Genomic DNA, 21,368 nt, shown 5'->3' with positions numbered 1-21,368 from the left:
ACAGTTAAATAGACTTATATATCTTGTAACATGCAAATGATTTGCATATTGTAACCAGTTACATATATACAAAATTTCAAGCAATTATTGACGTCATAGTACTTTTAATCTTTGAATGTTTTTTAAAGGGTATAAAGAGGCTCCATAATCATTAAGCCACAGTTATGAGTCTTTCTACAGAATAATGCATATTTCATGTGAATACCTTGAGCAGTGATTGAGTTATAGTCAAGTTTTAGCATTAAAACTTTTCCAAATTTTAAAGGGACATAACTTGACAATTAATTAAAGCCAGTGTTATGCACCTTGCTACTAATGTACATATGCATAATATCATGAGTAAAAAGTTTCATTTTGGAGTTATTGCTATTTTAAAGAGCTTTTATACCTTGCCCCCCCCCCCCCCCCAAAAAAAATGGTTTTGTTATGCACCAGTCAATTGTAACCATGGTCCAGGGAATAGCAGGGACCTTGATCTCCAGCCAAGCTCCGGTAAAATCCCCGCCTTAGGGTAACATCCTTTTGAAAAACAAGTAGGCAGGCATTTTTATTTTTCATTTTACTATTAGGCTGTTAAGTTAAATTCTGTATCAATCTTGTTAAAACACGCACTTAAATTTTTATCTTTTTTTATTTTATTTCTTTTCTTTTACCAATGAACTATAAAAATGATAGGGTTTGCACCAATTTCGTAAGTAGGCTCAGGTAACCCGAAACAAAACTTTTTTTTAGGCCGTATCTAGAGAAACATCACATATTATTTGAACATCTAACCAGGATGCACCTGAAAAAAACGGACAATACCTGTATTACTAGTTAAAATGCATAACTGACCTAACTCTTTTGATCATTCAATTATATGGTAGATTTTATAACTTAAAATACATGGCAAATAATTCTAAAAATAGAAACATCACATAAGTAAGCATTTATAGAAATACAATGTTTTCATTCATGTTATTAAAACGCAATATGTTTAATAATGCAAATATTTTCTATAGATGAACGATCAAGGAAGATTTTATTTAAACCAATGTTATACTATATTCATGTTGAGAAAAAAATCTTCATTAAAGCTGCACTCTCACAGATTGACACTTTTTTTATTTTTTGTCTTGAAATGTCTTGGAATGGACAAATCTTTAAGTAAATATCTGATAACCTGTGATATAAGACGGGTGACAAAATATCAAATCACAGTTTTTACAAATTACTTTTGACAATTGAAGTTTTAACGCTTTAAAAAAATTTGAGTTTTTCAAACGTAAAGATGAAAAACTGTGATCTGATCCTTTCTCAGACATTTACATTAAAAAAAATTTGTCAAAATGGTCCATCTGCGAGAGTGCAGCTTTAAGGCAAATAACTCTTTGACTGGTTTTCCTTCTACGGTATATCTAATGAAACAGAGTGTACAAAGATTTTACAATAGACGCATGATTTCCAACATCGTGAAGCTCTTATAAAATTTATCTTTTAGGTTTTCTTATTTGTCTGGGTCCATTATTTAAATAAACTACTAGGGCCTTTAATTATTAGTATTGATCAGTGATTAGTAAAATACACCTAATCCATAAGCCTATTTTACAACAACAACAACAACAACGACAATGATGGCAATGACGATGACAACAACAAGGATATTTGCCTTTACGGATGGAGATTAATTTTGTTAATAATGATGTGGCTGGATAGTTTTTTGTTTTTAAAAAAAATATGTGTGATATTTAAATTTATCACAATTTAATACCACTTCAGGTCAAGGACAAATGTAAGAAATAAAAATTTGCTGGGTTGCGGTTTTTGAAACACAGCGGGCATTTTAAAAAGAAAACAAAGTCTTAATTTGAATTTTGTCTATTATTAGCTCCATTTCCTAATTTTAGTACACTGATCCACAATAATATTTCTAGTTCATGAATTATAGATGAAATCATTTATTTCTACGGAGCAACAAAGACTGCTGGAAAAAGTTTGTTTAATTCGTAATACTTAATCTATTGCCGGCTTATTGTAAATTAATTATTGATATTCAGGTAAGTTGATCATTAAGAATGACACTACAGTCAAATAAAAGAGTTAACCCAGTCCAGAATGCCAATAGCCAAAATAGAGTGCAGAAAAACTGGTCTTTGATTGGCTTGTATGAGACCATGAATTACAAGATTGGTGAACACGTCCGAGATGATCTTAAATTGCATTTCAAATTTAATTTTACTTTGAGCAAAACATGCATTCAAAAAATAAACATTTTAATTTTACTTTGAGCAAAACATGCATTCTAAAAACAAACATAAACAAAAAATATAATTATTATAATCATTATTATTTATTATTACTATTATTATTATTATTATTATTATTATTATTATTATTATTATTATTATTATTATTGTTTTCATTATTATTATTATTTTCATTGTTATTATTATTATCATTATTATTATTATTATTATTATTATTATTATTATATTAATATTATTATTATTTTTAGTTTTTTATTAAAATTATTACTATTATTATCATTATTATTATTATTATTATTATTATTATTATTATTATTATTATTATTTATTGATATTATTATATATGATAAAAAGGCTATTTACAACCTTTCCAAAAAAAAACAGGGTACGTATGATACAAGTGTGCTTATTAAAAATAAACACGATTTAATATTGATAGAAAGCTTGGATTTTTCGAGTAAAAAAGGTTTAATAGCTTTAAACATGTTTTTTCACAAGACTCATCCAACCTCTCCATGCCAAATACAAATACATGCTCATATTGTATGTTATATTACTTCATTTCATATAATTATATAAAAAACCCACAGCAGAACTGTTCGTTGACCAATACTTATGTCACCTGTAATATTACTATATGACTCAAGTGCTTTTTTACATAACTATTCTGTAATGGATTATTGACACTACTCCGTGCATGACAATAATGAACAGTATTGTTTAAGCCTATATTGAAATAAAGCCAATTAACTGACAAATACTTTAAATGACCTACCTTTCCATAAAAAATCCAAATATATATAGATGTTATTTAGAAATCATATAAACAACATGACAAAATCAACCAAAGAACTTTATATAAACCATATCAATAATCATGTAAACCAGGTTAAAGTGTATTTATGTATTTAATAGTTCAACTACGTCCTGACAAATGAAATCGTATTTGGCAAACCACCGATGTGGGAAAACCAACAGAGCATGTCAAGCGTTTGACATTGAACACAATTAAGTAAACAAATATAACACACTTTTTTACATGGACCAAACAGGATAATGATTTTTTGGGCATGACAATGACTGATTTGAATGAAATTCATTGATCATCACCAGAAAAAAAAATATTTTGAAAATTGTAAGTTATATATTAAACTTTAAGGGAAACCATCCATCATTAATACAAAAAAATGCTACTGATTCATTTCATTTTTAAGCTGTAAAATGTTAAGGCTGCACTCTCACATATTTTTTTTCTCACTGTTGTGACACCTTTTTATTTTTTGTCTTGGAATGAGCCAATTACTGCCTAAATGTCTGGAAATCAGTGTTATAAGATGGCTGACTATATAAGATCGCAGTTCTTCAAATTTATTGTAGAAATTTGTTTTTTTGTGGCTAAAAGCTTTACTAACTTTTTAAGAAAATTGAAGTTTTTGACAGTTTTTCAAACAATTGAGTTCTTTTCTATTGTGAGTAATCTTATACGTGTATAACTGAATTGAAGGCATGGATGCCAAAATCAGCTGATTCTGAGACCAAACAAATTATGAATGTCAAAACTGTCAATCTGTGAGAGTGCAGCTTTAAGTTATAATATTTTTAAAAAACTGCTGGGAGTTTTTATATACCGACATTCTGTTATTCAAGAAACAAATTAATAAAATTGCTATATATAATCATAGTAGAATTTTATTTTATAACCTCCCTTTAATAATTCATATCGTAAAAGCAGCGTCATTATGGTGATTTTAAAAATTTAATCCATGCAAATATATTAGAACGGTTGATCAATATAAACAAACACATAGTAATAATCTCGAAGTGCTCCTTAAATGCACTAACACATCACTGCATTCAAAATGATGGATGACTTACCTTAAATTTATATAAGTATCATATAAGTTATTAAAATTATTTGGTTTCTGGCTTGTTTATATAAATATGACAATTCCTCATTAAATCTAATGGGTTTTAAGATATGAACATTATTCTTTGTAGTTTGTTATAATGAAATAAAACATTTTTGGTTTAACCAGTAATTCATTGCAAAAAAATAGTTCACCTTCATCATTGATGAACAGGGAGTAATGGAATGGGTAAGCCATGGGTATCTGACGATGATATGAGCATTGATTAACAGGTAGTAATAGAATGGGTCAGTTGTGGGTATCTGACGATGATATGAGCATTGATGATTGGAGAGTAATGGAATGGCTCAGTCATGGGTATCTGACGATGATATGAGCATTGATGAACAGGGAGTATGGAATGGCTCAGTCATGGGTATCTGACGATGATATGAGCATTGATGAACAGGGAGTATGGAATGGCTCAGTCATGGGTATCTGACGATGATATGAGCATTGATGATTGGAGAGTAATGGAATGGGTCAGTCATGGGTATCTGACGATGATATGAGCACTGATGATTGGAGAGTAATGGAATGGGTCAGTCATGGGTATCTGACGATGATATGAGCATTGATGATTGGAGAGTAATGGAATGGCTCAGTCATGGGTATCTGACGATGATATGAGCATTGATGAACAGGGAGTAATGGAATGGCTCAGTCATGGGTATCTGACGATGATATGAGCATTGATGATTGGAGAGTAATGGAATGGCTCAGTCATGGGTATCTGACGATGATATGAGCATTGATGAACAGAGAGTAATGGAATGGGTCAGTCATGGGTATCTGACGATGATATGAGCATTGATGAACAGGGAGTAATGGAATGGCTCAGTCATGGGTATCAGACGATGATATGAGCATTGATGAACAGGGAGTAATGGAATGGCTCAGTCATGGGTATCAGACGATGATATGAGCATTGATGAACAGGGAGTAATGGAATGGGTCAGTCATGGGTATCTGACGATGATATGAGCATTGATGAACAGGGAGTACGGAATGGCTCAGTCATGGGTATCAGACGATGATATGAGCATTGATGATTGGAGAGTAATGGAATGGGTCAGTCATGGGTATCTGACGATGATATGAGCATTGATGAACAGGGAGTAATGGAATGGCTCAGTCATGGGTATCAGACGATGATATGAGCATTGATGATTGGAGAGTAATGGAATGGGTCAGTCATGGGTATCTGACAATGATATGAGCATTGATGAACAGGGAGTAATGGAATGGGTCAGTTGTGGGTATCTGACAATGATATGAGCATTGATGATTGGAGAGTAATGGAATGGGTCAGTCATGGGTATCTGACAATGATATGAGCATTGATGAACAGGGAGTAATGGAATGGGTCAGTCATGGGTACCTGACAATGATATGAGCATCGATGAGTAGGGAGTTATGGAATGGGTCAGTCATGGGTATCTGACGATGATATGAGCATTGATGATTGGAGAGTAATGGAATGGGTCAGTCATGGGTATCTGACGATGATATGAGCATTGATGAACAGGGAGTAATGGAATGGCTCAGTCATGGGTATCAGACGATGATATGAGCATTGATGATTGGAGAGTAATGGAATGGGTCAGTCATGGGTATCTGACAATGATATGAGCATTGATGAACAGGGAGTAATGGAATGGGTCAGTTGTGGGTATCTGACAATGATATGAGCATTGATGATTGGAGAGTAATGGAATGGGTCAGTCATGGGTACCTGACAATGATATGAGCATTGATGATTGGAGAGTAATGGAATGGGTCAGTCATGGGTACCTGACAATGATATGAGCATCGATGAGTAGGGAGTTATGGAATGGGTCAGTCATGGGTATCTGACGATGATATGAGCATTGATGATTGGAGAGTAATGGAATGGGTCAGTCATGGGTACCTGACAATGATATGAGCATTGATGAGTAGGGAGTTATGGAATGGGTCAGTCATGGGTATCTGACGATGATATGAGCATCGATGAGTAGGGAGTTATGGAATGGGTCAGTCATGGGTACCTGACAATGATATGAGCATTGATGATTGGAGAGTAATGGAATGGGTCAGACATGGGTACCTGACAATGATATGAGCATCGATGAGTAGGGAGTTATGGAATGGGTCAGTCGTGGGTATCTGACGATGATATAAGCATTGATGAACAGGGAGTAATGGAATGGGTCAGTCGAGGACATCCGACAATGATATGAGCATCAATGAGTAGGGAGTAATGGAATGGGTCAGTCTTGGGTATCTGACGATAATATGAGCATTGATGAACAGGGAGTAATGGAATGGGTCAGTCGAGGACATCCGACAATGATATGAGCATCAATGAGTAGGGAGTAATGGAATGGGTCGGTCTTGGGTATCTGACGATGATATAAGCATTGATGAACAGGGAGTAATGGAATGGGTCAGTCGAGGACATCCGACAATGATATGAGCATCAATGAGTAGGGAGTAATGGAATGGGTCAGTTGTGGGTATCTGACGATGATATGAGCATTGATGAACAGGGAGTAATGGAATGGGTGAGTCGAGGACATCCGACAATGATATGAGCATCGATGAGTGGGGAGTAATAGAATGGGTCAGTAAAGGATATCCAACGAAGACATGAGCATTAAGGAATGGAAAATAACTGTAATGGTAAGGGTCAGTCAAGGATATCCAACGAAGACATGAGCATCAATGAGTGGTGAGTAATGGAATGGGTCAGTCATGGGTTACTCCAATGAAGTCATGAGCACTGATAAATGGAAATTAAGGGAATGGTTATTCGTGGGTATCTTGGGATGGAGACGAGCACTGATGAACAGAGAGTAATGGAAAAGTCAGATGTTGGTATCCAATGATGACATAAGCATTGATCAACAGGGAGCAACAGAATGGATCAGTTGTGGGTATTTGACGATGTCATGAGCATTGAATTAGATGAATAGCATAGACTGTATATAAAGCATATGCAATGGAATGCATAACAATAACATCAATTTCATGAGAATACAAACAATTATATATGTGTATATATACTGAGTGTCATAATTTGAACGCCATATTGTAACATTAGTGTTATGACATCATAATTTTTAAGCTGTTGTTTATTTGATCATACTAAGTTGCTTTCACCTGATAAAGGCTATATAAAGTTGAAATGTACTTCTTTTTGTCGTTGATATTTTTACAGAATTGAGAAGTAACAAAAAATGTTGTTTTTTTAAGTCTGTCTTCTTTATGTTTTCAACTAATGATGAATGCAAAAAATAAATTTCAACAGGATCAAAAACACTTAAATTGTTAAATTAGAACGTTATAATAACAAGTTTTTAAGTACTTACATTAACATGAACTTTATTGTATTATAAATGGAAAGGGAATATGTTTCTTACTATATAATATTTCAAATGTAACATAAAAAAGACACCTTTGCCAAAGTATGTTAAACGAAAGAGGTATACTTATATAATTCTAAAAAGGATATTTGAATATGTAATTATTGTATAGATTACGTTAAGTAACACAACGTATCTCAACCATGAACTTTTGTGAAATTTAAAGAAAGAATCGTGACTACCTGAAATTTATTGTATATACATGTAGCAACCTAAGATACAGAAGTTATAATAAATGTTAAAGGTGACAGATATGTACATATATGACAACTTAACTTATCTAATGAACCAACAAGTTCGTCATTATATCGAGGCATTGGTAATGATATTAATTTTAATGCTTGGCGAAACAATATAATTTTGGTATAACATGTAATACATGAAAAGGATATATTGCTTGCCGATTTGTTACAACTGTTTGCATATAAACTTATTATTTAAGCGTTCTTGTCAACAAGTTAAACAAAGCATGATCACAAAGCCTCTTTGCACTGAAAGACTGTCAATTTGTACCACCTCAACTTAAAGGGACTGTACACCAGATTGGCACCAAAAAAAAAGGTTTTTTTCTGTAACGAATCTCAGGACAATTATTTAATAAAATCTTTTACTCTTTGATATCATAATTGTAAAAAAATATCAAAATGTAAAAAAAATCGTGCCGGAGACCGGGTTCGAACCTGCGTCGCCAAAATTGCAGTCCCGTCTTGTATCCACTGTGCTACGAAGCCTTGCCCTAACCAGTTGGAATATTTAAGCTATATACCTTACTTGGTAATATCGACTAGCCAATCAAGCATAAGAAATGAATAACTAGGTAGACATACCCAGTAATCTTTATTATTGGAAAAATACGAAAAAATTAATTAATTGTAAACTATGTGGTACTTCTGTTAGTAAGTTTCAATTCATTGTACACATTGATACCAAGTTTATTTAAGTTTTTTGACAATTTTCTTCTTTTTTTCGCTATTTCATCATATGGAGTACAGCCCCTTTAACACAGCGAGTTTAATCACTTCAAGATGTTTTCGTTTGTCACTGCATCATTCTTACGAGCCTAATATAAAGCAGTGACTAAATTGCCTGATTGAATGGAACCATAGCAAACTATGTGTGTAAGCTTATTTACATTCGCACTCAGGCAAGGCCCATTCGGCGAGTGCTCCGATAAGATTGTAAGTCATTTTAGGTTTTTGGAGCATAATTCACAAACAGAATGTAAGCCTGGTTAGAGCTACCCTGGTTCTTTCACGTGCACCATTGTATAGCACTGTCACATGTGACCCCCATTTAACATCCCTTCCGGAAGATGATAAAGCAAACTGAACATTTAGGGAGGCTTTATGGAGTATGAGAGAGCCACTGCAGTAGCTATACATAAAAGAACACCAATCACTGACAGCAACAGCTAAATTTATTGACAGGCCATATTGATCCAATATTTTAATGTGGAAATTATTCGGGTGGAACAGATGCCACGATACTTTAAAACATTCCTGTGTATCATGACACAATGCTTTAAAACATTCAGGTGAAAAAGATGCCATAATGCATTAAAACATTCGGGTGGAACAAATGCCACGATGCGTTAAAACATTCGGGTGGAACAGATGCCATGATGCTTTAAAACATTTGGTGGAACAAATGCCATAATGCGTTAAAACATTCGGTTGGAACAGATGCCACGATGCGTTAAAACATTCGGGTGGAACAGATACCATAATGCGTTAAAACATTCGGTTGGAACAAATGCCACGATGCGTTAAAACATTCGGGTGGAACAGATGCCATAATGCGTTAAAACATTCGGTTGGAACAGATGCCAAGATGCGTTAAAACATTCGGGTGGAACAGATGCCATAATGCGTTAAAACATTCGGTTGGAACAGATGCCACGATGCGTTAAAACATTCGGGTGGAACAGATGCCATAATGCGTTAAAACATTCGGTTGGAACAAATGCCACGATGCGTTAAAACATTCGGGTGGAACAGATGCCATAATGCGTTAAAACATTCGGTTGGAACAGATGCCACGATGCGTTAAAACATTCGGGTGGAACAGATGCCATGATGCTTTAAAACATTCGGGTGGAACAGATGCCACGATGCGTTAAAACATTCGGGTGGAACAGATGCCATGATGCTTTAAAACATTCGGGTGGAACAGATGCCACAATGCTTTAAAACATTCGGGTGGAACAGATGCCATGATGCTTTAAAACATTCGGGTGGAACAGATGCCACGATGCTTTAAAACATTTGGGTGGAACAGATGCCACAATGCTTTAAAACATTCGGGTGGAACAGATGCCATGATGCTTTAAAACATTCGGGTGGAACAGATGCCATGATGCTTTAAAACATTCGGGTGGAACAGATGCCACGATGCTTTAAAACATTCGGGTGGAACAGATGCCACGATGCTTTAAAACATTCGGGTGGAACAGATGCCATGATGCTTTAAAACATTCGGGTGGAACAGATGCCACGATGCTTTAAAACATTTGGGTGGAACAGATGCCATGATGCTTTAAAACATTCGGGTGGAACAGATGCCATGATGCTTTAAAACATTCGGGTGGAACAGATGCCACGATGCTTTAAAACATTTGGGTGGAACAGATGCCACAATGCTTTAAAACATTTGGGTGGAACAAATGCCACGATGCTTTAAAACATTCGGGTGGAACAAATGCCACGATGCTTTAAAACCATTTGTTGGAACAAATGGTATGATGCTTTAAAACATGTGGTGGAACAAATGACACGATGCATTAAAACATTTGGTGGAACAAATGACACGATGCTTTAAAACATTCGGGTGGAACAAATGCCACGATGCTTTAAAACATTCGGGTGGAACAAATGCCACGATGCTTTAAAACATTTGGTGGAACAAATGCCACGATGCTTTAAAACATTCGGGTGGAACAAATACCATGATGCTTTAAAACATTCTGTTGGAACAGATGCCACGATGCTTTAAAACATTCGGTGGAACAAATGCCACGATGCTTTAAAACATTCGGGTGGAACAAATGCCACGATGCTTTAAAACATTCGGGTGGAACAAATGACACGATGCTTTAAAACATTCGGGTGGAACAAATGCCACGATGCTTTAAAACATTCGGGTGGAACAAATGCCACGATGCTTTAAAACCATTTGTTGGAACAAATGGTATGATGCTTTAAAACATGTGGTGGAACAAATGACACGATGCATTAAAACATTTGGTGGAACAAATGACACGATGCTTTAAAACATTTGGTGGGACAAATACCATGATGCTTTAAAACATTTGGTGGAACAAATGACACGATGCTTTAAAACACTTGGTGCAACAAATGCCAGGATGCTTTAAAACAATCGGGTGGAATAAATGCCACGATGCTTTAAAACATTTGGTTGAACAAATGCCACGATGCTTTAAAACATTGAAATGGTAAGTTCCTTAAATTTTGCAAACAGTTGTATAATGTAAAATATTTTATAGATAAAGTTGTTGCAGGAAGTATTTTGTCCTTGAAATTGAATTCAATCAAATATAAAACTTTAAAAGAACATTTTCAAGCATGACATTAGGAATGAAATAGATTTAAAAAATCTAAAAATGACAACAAAAATTAATTAGAGAAAAGAATATAGATAGATCACCAGTAGAATTTGATCCCGGGATCTCTGGATTACAAATGCAAGGTCTTTACCGCTGACCCACCAAAGAAATTATAATTTATATAATAAAAGTTATGGTACATTGTTAACACACTACCAGTTTTTATTGAAATGCATGAACATTATAGAAATATCTATGTTTTACAGATTTAAATAAGGCAACATAACAAATTTGCCTTTTTTGATGACACTTTTTGCTATCTGGCAAAAGAGTAAAACAGAGCATTTAAGAGGCCTATTGCAAATAGAAGTATTTTTTTCTTTATTCATGAATATATAAACAAATTTAAAGACCCAGGCAAAGCCAAGAATGTGGCTTTATGGGTAATGATAAGATTTTATTTACATGGCAATGTGGAACAAGAACTGTAAGATCTGTTGATCTTCCATACCAACAATCTTTTGTACAGTTTTAAAATCTGCTATGTACATGTGATTTAGAACCATTTACCATTGCTGAATGATAACCAGTTCTAATCATCAATGAAGCTCCATGTGAGGACTGAACTACTCGGCCATTTTCATCGTGATAAAGTATGTGGTATAGTTGTAAAACAATTGATTTGGATATTAATCCAAAAGAAATGTTTGCTAGTTATTAAGCTACATGTATTATTTACAAAGAATAATAAACAACACAATAAGAACATGCCTCCCTTACCAAGAACAAGTTCACACACATAACAGAGTTCAAAACAATAGTTATACAAGAAATAGTGTTTCTATTCCATTAACACTAGTCTAACATTAGCACAAATGATTTCTGACACATTTAGGCTGTATGCAACAGTCTGTCCATAGTTGATGCTAATTTAGGGCTTATATATCCACCTTTTGTGTCTATTGATTTACAAGCCCAGGTAAACATCAACAAACAACTTGTGAACCGCTCAGTCTTTTATAAACCAAAAAAAAGACAATTTATTACCACAACATGTTCATTGACTTAAAATTAAAAAAATAAAAGTAAATATTTAAATTAATTAATTAATTATTCATCAGAAACCTAATTAACAACCCACGGCCAATTGCATAAAACTGGTTTACCTTTTGGTTTGGTTTAAGTTGGTCAAAACATTCATTGATGGTTAATATTATCAATAATTTTTAAAGACCAATCAAATTGCTTTATGTGCAAACTAGCCAAAATAGCAAAATATAACATTTCAAGCCATAAGTGTAACACTTAGATAAGGTGTCCACATGTTATCATTCAGTTATTTATCAAATTTAAATAACTTAGTTTGTAAATAGTCATTATTGGATAAATATTGACCAATCAGTAAACATTTTGGGTAACTTTGATCAAAGAATTATCCAGTTTAATACAATTCGCTGCTGTGGATGGATAACTGTTTATTTGATATCATACAGTCTATAGCCTAGTCCATATAAACAGCCGCCTCAGAGTCTTTGACGATTTTTGATTTGGCGACTCTACGCGTCCATATCCCACTTGTTGTTTTCCTAGCCAAGAATGACAGATCCCAGCGCTAAATATATTGAGTGGAAAGATAACAGACACCTGCTAGATGGTTTCAAAATAGCGATGCTTTATTGACAGTAAATTGATCTAAAAAAATAATTATTTGTGATTCATTAAACAATGAAATGTAATAAGTTAAAGGTATTGGCTAAAATAATTAAAGTATAACATTTTTGTTTTTATTTAACAGTGAAATGTTAAGTATTGTGGAGTGACAGTTGAAGAATATATTTTACATTGGTATGGATCAGTCAACTTGTGACGTTTAGGGAACAAAATGAATATCCAAAATTTAATGTTAAAAAAGTTCCCTAAACCGTAAACGTGCATAATTGTGGCTAGTCTACATTGCCCAAAACCAATGCTTATGAATGGATGGTCATTTCTATATTAAATTTTAATACAGAAAACTGTCTGTAGCCAATTGTTTATAACTGGTCAAGTTTATGGTTTGGTCAAAGTTGTCCAGAATGTTGATTGGTCAATAATTAACGAAAAATAACTACTCACCAATCATATCGTTCTGATGAAAAGAGAACATGTTGACAACATATCAATTTATGTTTTATAGCATAGGATGCAGTGCAGTCAAAGTTAAAATTACTTCTTATAACTTACCTCCCAATCAACATGCTTTATGGCATTGAGACAAACTTGTGACTAAGTGAGGTAATCACTTTTTGTACTAAGGGAAGTAACTTTTTGTATGAGCAGCAATCTAATCCACACAGTTGTGTTTCTTACTTTTGTGTGTACATAACAAGAATTTGGTCTGCAAATGATAATCAGAAGGGGGGAGAGGTGGGGTGGGGTGTAATTATGAGTTGCTAGACACTTTGAAGGAGCCGTACCAGGATTTTTGGCGACGAAAGGACAATTTTTTATATGTGCCCCTTCCAAAAGAACCGAAATATATATATGGTTTAAATTATATGCTGCTAACAGGGTTTGGGAAAATTATGTCTTGCTCCGATAACATTCGAGTTTCAAGATGATTTGAACATTCGAGTTTCTATATGTTTGTACAGATGAGTTACAAAAAACCTAATACTTTTGACTTGCTAGATGCTTTCTTAGTTTCTTGGAACACTAGATTTGCTAGATTCTTTGTAAATTCGAGTTGCACTGCTGTAACGTGCGACGTTAAACAAGGCCATCAGATCCATTCAGAGAAAAGCGTACATAACCCTGAATATTAAGGGGTCCGCTGGTCTTTATATACAGTAAATTCTCAATCCACACAGAGCCCGGGCTTTGCTAATTTGCATATTACCAACCAAGTAAACATACGTACTATGAACGTACTTCCGTCTATAACGGAATGTTATACTATGAACGCACATCCGCCGCCTACAGCGGACCGTTACATTTCTTTTCCCTCCGAGAAGACTCGCCCCGAGTCTTGGTCTGGGAATCTCGTGGGAAAGGCAACTCCGATCCGGCAGTAGTCAATATCCCACCGCTGCCACCATTTGTATCGTGCCACGTTAAACAAGGCCAGCAGATCCTTTCAGAGAAAAGCATGCTCGATCCCGAAGGGGTCCGCTGGTCTTTATATACAGTAAATTCTCAATCCACACAGAGCCCGAGTTTTGCTAAATTGCATATTACCAACCAAGTAAACATACGTACTATGAACGTACTTCCGTATATAACGGAATTTTATACTATGAACGCACATCCGCCGCCTACAGCGGACCGTTGCATTACTTTCCCCCGTCCGAGAAGACTCGTCCCGAGTCGTGGTCTGGGAACCTCGTGGGTAAGGCAACCCCGATCCGGCATACAGCGGACCGTTACAGTACCTCCAAGTTGCTTATTTCCTTGCTCATTTACATTCTCAGATGTTGTGGGCATTCGAATTGCTCGTTGCTCAGTACATTAGAAATACTAGATGCTTTGTACATTCGAATTGCAATATTCTTTTTTACTTTTGAGTTGCTAGATGCGTTGTACATTCGAGTTGCACAGATTTATGCATTTGAGTTGCTAGATTCCTTGTACATTCGCATTGCTAGATTATTTGTAAATTCGAGTTGCTTGATGCGTTGTACATTTCAGTTGCCCTGCTTTGTGCAGTCGAAGTGGAAGATGCTTTGTACGTTTTTTTTTGTCTTAGATGCTCAGTTTATTTGTGTTATGCGATTTTCAGTGCATTAGTATTGGATGCTCAGTACATTCCAGTTGCTAGATGATTAGAGCATTCAAGTTGCCAGATGCTAAATCCATTCAAATTGCCCTGCTTTTCACTGTGGTGTCGCTATGCGTTACAAATTTTAGTTGTAGGATGATATGATGTGTTATACGCTGTTGTTGTATCTCGTTTCTAGTTGGTTTGTTCTGAATCATTCTGCCAAACGGAATTGTTCTGCTTTGTATAAAAAATATTCGAGTTGCTTCATGTATATGTTTTGTGCATTTGGGTTGCTGGATACTTCATATATTCGAGTTTCAAGATGATTTGTACTTTTGAATTACTTTAATTTTGTACATTTGAGTAACAATACTTAGTACATTCCAGTTCTTAGATTGGAGTTGCTGGATGCGTTGTATATTCAAGTTGCATTACTATGTATGCTCTGGGTTGCTTGATTCTTTGTTCATTCGTTTTGCTAGATTATTTGTGAATTCGAGTTGCATTACCTTATACTCAGTGGAATCAAATTGTTTGATAGATAGTACATTTGAGTATTTAGATGCTAAGCTTATTCTAGTTGCTAGATGCATAATATTTGCAATACTCTTTTCAAAGATACTACATTATCAGTATAAGATTCAATATACTTTGTGCATTGGAGTTGCTAGATGTATTGTGCATTCCATGTCCCCTGCTTTGTATATTTCAGTTGCTAGATTAATTTTTCCTTCGTTTTTTTCTAGATACTTTGTACTGAAATTCTAGTTGCTAGATGCGTTGTTCATTCGATTTGTATTACATTGAACAGTCGAGTTGCTGGAGTATGTCTACGTTCGATTTGCTAGATTCTTTGAAATACGAGTTGCCCTGCTTTTTACTTTCGAGTTCATAGATGCTTTGTACATAAGCATTCTTATATGTTCTGCACATTTGTCTTGCTTGAAACTCAGTACATCCGAGTTGATAGAAGCTCGATATATTCGAACTGCTAGATATGCTGTAAATTCGAATAGTTTGCTACACAGTGAAATCGAGTAATTAGATGTTTAGTACAATCGAGTTGCTAAATGCATTATATTTGCAATAATACTTTCTGAGTATCTAGAATCTCAGTACATTCAAGTACTTTATATACATTTGTGTTGCTCGATACTCAGTATATTCGAACTGCTGGATGCTCGGTACGTTCGAACTGTTACATGCTCAGTACATTCGAGTTGTTTGGTGTATTTGATTTGCTAGATGATTAGTACATTCGAATTTCCTTGCTTTTCGCTTTGGGGCTCTGCTTTGTGCATTGTAATTTCAGGCTGATTCTCGTTTCTTGTTTGAATGCTTTAATTTTGTACCAATTTGAATTGTCCTGCTTTTTACATGTGTGTTACTGTATGTCGTTTGCATTTGAGTTGCTGAAATAGTGTGTTTATTCGATTTTTAAACTGTTGTACATTCGTGTTGCAAAATGTTTAGTAACTGGAGTTGCAAGATGGTTTATAATACACTCGAGCTTACCTGTTTTGTTCATTTTGTCCTGCTACCAGTTGAGTTAGAAAATTCGTTTAGTTGCAAGATGCAATTTACATTAGAGTTGCAAAAACGTTGTTTATTGTAATTGTATATGGTTTGTTCATTCGATTTGCTACTAAGATGCTTTATACATTCGAGTGTTGCTGTGTGTCACCTACGGTCACGTTGCTCTGCTTCATACATTCAATATGCTTGATCCATTGTACATTTGATTTGCTACATGCTTTGTTTATTTTAGTAGCATATTTAGTACATTCCAGTTGCTAGATGCTTTGTGCATTTCAGTTGATTATTGCTTTTTTGTATATTCGGGATGCCCTGCTTTGTGCATTTGAATTGCAAGACGCTTCATGACAGTTTGATAAAAGTCTTGTTTTGTACGTTCAAGTTGCCGTGTGCATTCGTGTTGCTGGTTGCTTTGTCTATTCGAGTTTCTAGACGGATGAACATTCGTGTTGCAAAAAGCTTTGTAAATTTGAGTTGCATGACTGTTTATTCATTCGAGCTGACCTTCTTTGTACATTTTGCCCTGCTGTCATTTGAGTAAGTAAATTCTATTTGTTGAATGCCTTTTACGTTCGAGTTGCTGAATTCGTTGTATATTCAAATTTTATGAGGCTTTGTTCATTCAATTCGCTAGATGCTCTATATATTCAAGTGTTGCTGCGTGCTCAGTACAATGAGTTTGCCATGGTTTATACTTAAAAAAATCCAGTTGATAAATCCATTGTACATTTGATTTGAATAATGCATTGTATATTTAAGTTACATGCTTGGTACATCCCAGTTGCAAGATATGTTGTACATTTAATTGGATTCATGTTTTGTATGTTAAAATTGCATGCTTAGTACATTCCAGTTGAAACATGTTTAAAACATTCCAAATGCTAGATGCATTGCTCATTTGAGTTGTTGCACTGCCTTGTATAATCGAGTAGCTATAGATTCTTTGTACGTTCGATTTGCTAGATTTTTGTGAAATTCGGGTTGCCTTGCTTTGTACATTCGAGTTCCTAGAAGCTTTGTTCTTTTGTATTTTTAGATTATCTGTACATTCCTGTTGGTCTATAATCAGTAAATTCGAACTGCTAGATGCGTATTACTTTCGCGTTGCCAGATACTCAGTACATTCGAATTGCCCTGCTTTTCACTTTGGAGTCGCTCTGTGTTTTGCATTTTAGTTGTATGTTAATTCATGTAACGTGCGTGTTGTCTAGTGGTATGTTGTGTATCTCATTTCGTGTTATGTTGGCCTTGATTCTTCTGAATTGTTCTGTTGTTTTGTTTACATTCGAGTGGCTATATGTTATGTGCATTCGAGTTGCTGGAGGTTTTGATTAATCTTGTCTCTAGATGGTTGGCCTTCCGCGTTGCTAAGTACAGTCATGTTGCCCTGGTTTATACATTACAGTTGCGACACCAATTGTACATTTGCTTTGATTCATGCTTTGTATTTTAGTTGCATATTTGGTACATTCCAGTTGCAAGATCTGCTGTACATTTGATTTGATTCATGCTTTGTAATTTTAGTTGCATGCTTGGTACATTCCAGTTGTTATTTGTTTGATACAGCGCAATTGCTAGATGCATGGTACATATTAGTTAATTATTGCTTTTTGTATATTCGGGATGCCCTGCTTAATTAACATTGTAGTTGTCGGTTGCTTTGTACTTTTCAGTAGTTAGATGCTAAGTATGTTTGAATTGCAAGAAGCGTCGTGACAGGTAGCTAGACATTTTATTTTTCTCGACATTTGCGCTGTACATTAAAGCTTGTAGTTGTTTTAAACTTATGATTTGCGTTGTACATTGGAGTTGGTAGTCATCGACAAAATCTGTGAAGAGTATGATTCTCTTGCTTACCACCATTTTGGTCAATCATATATGTCACAGTTTGAAACTGTGAAGAATAGGATCCTATTTTTCCCAGACCTGGGAAGAATAGGATCTGGGAATAATAAGATCCTACAAAGCATATCAAAAGTTATAAATTATACCCGATTGACCTTCCAGATATGACAAAAATACAGTACGGATATCAATAGCGTTAAACGTGTAGGCAGACCTTGGTCTTGCACGTTAAGACACAATAATTGCGCATGACAACACGTCTATTATGTCAAGTAATGTCAAGTAATATAAAATTATCTCTATGCATGACCAAGTTGCTCTTCTTACAAGCAATAATATGACACCCATGACCTTGACCTACAGACAAGGCCCAAAATTCAAAATAATAAGTAGTTTCTAAAAGACGGTATAAAATAAAAGCAAAGAGGCGTTATTGTGAATTTCAAAAGACGCTAAAATCAACGACATAATAATAATCATCATCATTGGTGTAACGTATTTTCGGAAGCGGGTAAAAACGCCCTTTTTACGTTATATATAACGCCTTTAAGCTCATTATAACATCCATTTTTCGTAAAAATAAAAAAAAAACACTTTAAAACACGTAATGACGCCATCTTAGAGTAAAAACGCCTTTTGAAACTCAAAATAACGCACTGTAATAAACGGCGACGATTAAATGAGTAGCAACGATGACAGGAGTGCAATAAACGGCAACGATTAAATGAGTAGCAACGATGACAGGACTGCAATAAACGGCGACGATTAAATGAGTAGCAACGATGACAGGAGTGCAATAAACGACGACGATTAAATGAGTAGCAACGATGACAGGAGTGCAATAAACGACGACGATTAAATGAGTAGCAACGGTGACAGGAGTGCAATAAACGACGACGATTAAATGAGTAGCAACGGTGACAGGAGTGTAATAAACGGCGACGATTAAATGAGTAGCAACGATGACAGGAGTGTAATAAACGGCGACGATTAAATGAGTAGCAACGATGACAGGAGTGTAATAAACGGCGACGATTAAATGAGTAGCAACGATGACAGGAGTGTAATAAACGGCGACGATTAAATGAGTAGCAACGATGACAGGAGTGTAATAAACGGCGACGATTAAATGAGTAGCAACGGTGACAGGAGTGTAATAAACGGCGACGATTAAATGAGTAGCAACGATGACAGGAGTGTAATAAACGGCGACGATTAAATGAGTAGCAACGATGACAGGAGTGTAATAAACGGCGACGATTAAATGAGTAGCAACGGTGACAGGAGTGCAATAAACGGCGACGATTAAATGAGTAGCAACGATGACAGGAGTGCAATAAACGGCGACGATTAAATGAGTAGCAACGATGACAGGAGTGCAATAAACGGCGACGATTAAATGAGTAGCAACGATGACAGGAGTGCAATAAACGGCGACGCTTAAATGAGTAGCAACGATGACAGGAGTGCAATAAACGGCGACGCTTAAATGAGTAGCAACGATGACAGGAGTGCAATAAACGATTAAATGAGTAGCAACGATGACAGGAGTGCAATAAACGGCGACGATTAAATGAGTAGCAACGATGACAGGAGTGCAATAAACGACGACGATTAAATGAGTAGCAACGATGACAGGAGTGTAATAAACGGCGACGATTAAATGAGTAGCAACGATGACAGGAGTGCAATAAACGGCGACGATTAAATGAGTAGCAACGATGACAGGAGTGCAATAAACGACGACGATTAAATGAGTAGCAACGATGACAGGAGTGTAATAAACAGCGACGATTAAATGAGTAGCAATGATGACAGGAGTGTAATAAACGGCGACGATTAAATGAGTAGCAACGATGACAGGAGTGTAATAAACGGCGACGATTAAATGAGTAGCAACGATGACAGGAGTGCAATAAACAGCGACGATTAAATGAGTAGCAACGATGACAGGAGTGTAATAAACGGCGACGATTAAATGAGTAGCAACGATGACAGGAGTGCAATAAACGACGACGATTAAATGAGTAGCAACGATGACAGGAGTGTAATAAACAGCGACGATTAAATGAGTAGCAACGATGACAGGAGTGTAATAAACGGCGACGATTAAATGAGTAGCAACGATGACAGGAGTGTAATAAACAGCGACGATTAAATGAGTAGCAACGATGACAGGAGTGTAATAAACGGCGACGATTAAATGAGTAGCAACGGACGGTGACAGGAGTGTAATAAACAGCGACGATTAAATGAGTAGCAACGATGACAGGAGTGCAATAAACGGCGACGATTAAATGAGTAGCAACGATGACAGGAGTGCAATAAACGGCGACGATTAAATGAGTAGCAACGATGACAGGAGTGCAATAAACGGCGACGATTAAATGAGTAGCTATGATGACAGGAGTGCAATAAACGGCGACGATTAAATGAGTAGCAACGATGACAGGAGTGCAATAAACGGCGACGATTAAATGAGTAGCAACGATGACAGGAGTGCAATAAACGGCGACGATTAAATGAGTAGCAACGATGACAGGAGTGCAATAAACGGCGACGATTAAATGAGTAGCAACGATGACAGGAGTGTAATAAACGGCGACGATTAAATGAGTAGCAACGATGACAGGAGTGCAATAAACGGCGACGATTAAATGAGTAGCAACGATGACAGGAGTGCAATAAACGGCGACGATTAAATGAGTAGCAACGATGACAGGAGTGCAATAAACGGCGACGATTAAATGAGTAGCAACGATGACAGGAGTGTAATAAACAGCGACGATTAAATGAGTAGCAACGATGACAGGAGTGCAATAAACGGCGACGATTAAATGAGTAGCAACGATGACAGGAGTACAAACTTTTGATGTGCGTTGTACATTGAAGTTGGTAGATGTTTTAAACATTTGACTTTTTATATGCTTAAATTTATTCATCGGATTGCTGCATGATCTGTACATTACAGGTGCTAGATACTCTGTTCATTTGAGTTTCTAGATGTTTTGTATATACATGCCCAAGTTGCTATATTTGTTTTGTACTTCCGAACTGCTGGGTGCCTTCTATATAGTCGATCATTCACGCCCAACTGTCTGGTAAAGACGTGCATGGCCAGGTCAA

General features: G+C 35.7%; 1 protein-coding gene across 5 annotated transcripts in view; it reads right to left on the bottom strand.

Annotated features, from left to right (window-relative positions):
- Nucleotides 1-11,924, bottom strand: part of LOC128222007 (multiple epidermal growth factor-like domains protein 10) — a 54,379-nt gene extending 42,455 nt beyond the window's left edge. For 4 of the 5 annotated variants that reach the window (XM_052930730.1, XM_052930736.1, XM_052930734.1 and 1 more), the window contains exon 1: nucleotides 3,022-3,176. The gene's annotated coding sequence lies outside the window, so the exon portion shown is untranslated. Of the gene's footprint in view, nucleotides 1-3,021; nucleotides 3,177-11,902 lie in introns of those variants that run through there. The other variant, XM_052930732.1, reaches the window with a different exon arrangement.
- Nucleotides 11,925-21,368: the final 9,444 nt, after the last annotated feature.

The sequence above is a fragment of the Mya arenaria genome, chromosome 16 (assembly GCF_026914265.1).
Source record: "Mya arenaria isolate MELC-2E11 chromosome 16, ASM2691426v1".
Classification (NCBI taxonomy): Eukaryota; Metazoa; Mollusca; class Bivalvia; order Myida; family Myidae; genus Mya; species Mya arenaria.
Note: the sequence above shows the minus strand (reverse complement) of the source record. Positions and strands in the feature narration are given on the sequence as shown.